Here is a 1,602-nt window from a genome sequence, read left to right on the forward strand (position 1 = left end):
TATTTTGAGATGATGTTGAATTGGTAATCAATTAATTTGTTAGCGATTGAATCTTGAATTTGTTGCTGTCTTGCTGAATAATCACCGAGTTTAATTTTTTTTTGTCTTTGCTAAAAATCATCAGAGTTGAATTTGTTACTGATTATCATCGAACCTTGAATTTGTTGCTGGCTTGCTCAAACACCTCCTATTATGTTTTCTATGCACTACTTGTGTATGTTACAGTTTTCATATGATCGGGCTTACAATTTGTTGTTGTCTTGCTCAAACACCCCCTATTATATTTATCTCTACAATTTTCATATTGTACATTGCTTCATGATTTCAGTTTGTTTTTGCATGATATACTTCAACCGATAGCTTGTTTCCCCTGAATGAATTAAAATAAAAAACTATAAACTGAACATGTACCCCATTCGGGTATTTGGATCAAATAAAAGCAAACAAGCTAAACCCCCAACTGACAAAAGGAAAATATAGCCAGTCTTATGATTGGACCAAGAGCAAGAATGTTCATTTGTTTCACATTTTGATAGGAACCTGGGGGTCTTAATACACTGTGATCTGTGGAGCTGTTTTATGTGATTACATTCTATTTTATGTAATCCTTTTACCAAAAAAAGGAAAAAGAATCTGTATCCCTCAACCATTTCTTAATGGATGCAGCGCTTTGAGATAGTTAATGGTGTCACTGAAGTTGAAGGAATAGCAGAGGAGAAAACTACAGGTGCTGAAGCGGACGAAGGTACTAATTACAAGATCACACATTTTCCTTAAATAGCATTTCAATTCATTCACTGATAACATTTTGATTTGGTTTTGTAGAAAAAGGAGTACCTGCTTTTTGGCTCAATGCAATGAAAAACAATGAAGTGTTAGCTGAAGAGGTTAGTTGATTCTATCAATAGTAACTCCTTTTTTTTTAATATTTATTTTATATCTTGCAACCAAGTCTTAGTGTTAGCTTAAGAGGTTAGTTGGTTCTATTCAATAGTAACTCCTTTTTTCTTTTAAATGTTTATTTTATGTCTTGCAACCAAGCTAATTTTAAGTCTTTGTGAAATAGATTTCAGAGCATGATGAAGGTGCTCTCAAGTTTCTCAAAGATATCAAGTGGAGCAGGATAGACAACCCAAAAGGATTCAAGCTTGAGTTTTATTTCGATACTAATCTTGATTTCACAAACACTATTTTGACAAAAGCATATCACATGATTGATGAGGATGAGCCAATATTGGAAAAAGCAATTGGGTGAAGACCCCTTCAATGGAAATAATCAAATCCATCTCAGGCATCAAGGTTATTCCTCTTTTAGGCCTTCATTTACTTTATAGCAAAGTGTGTACTAAAATTTTTTGTTAATGAATAATTTGTAAAGCCACATTGATCATATATAACCACAATTAGTTATTTGGAAAGTGTATTTTTGTGGCTTTCTCTTTACATCTCAAACTCAATTTTTTTTAAATATATATATATTTTTTGGAAGTTCGATGTTTGAGTTCTTTTTTAAAGTCAAACCATTATAAAAAATATGATAACTTTTATAGGAGGGAAGATTAGGCCCTGGTTAGGTCATTTGTTTTTTGCAATCCTGGTTGT

The 1,602-nt window shown here is 32.3% G+C and overlaps 1 non-coding gene across 1 annotated transcript; it reads left to right on the forward strand.

The window, feature by feature from the left end:
* The first annotated feature begins 482 nt into the window (after positions 1 to 482).
* Positions 483 to 593, forward strand: LOC148572281 (small nucleolar RNA snoR2/U65). The gene has a single exon (XR_015908977.1). It is a non-coding gene; the product is annotated as a small nucleolar RNA snoR2/U65 (small nucleolar RNA).
* The last annotated feature ends 1,009 nt before the right edge of the window (positions 594 to 1,602 follow it).

The sequence above is a fragment of the Arachis ipaensis genome, chromosome B3 (assembly GCF_059453495.1).
Source record: "Arachis ipaensis isolate K30076 ecotype BB chromosome B3, ASM5945349v1, whole genome shotgun sequence".
Classification (NCBI taxonomy): Eukaryota; Viridiplantae; Streptophyta; class Magnoliopsida; order Fabales; family Fabaceae; genus Arachis; species Arachis ipaensis.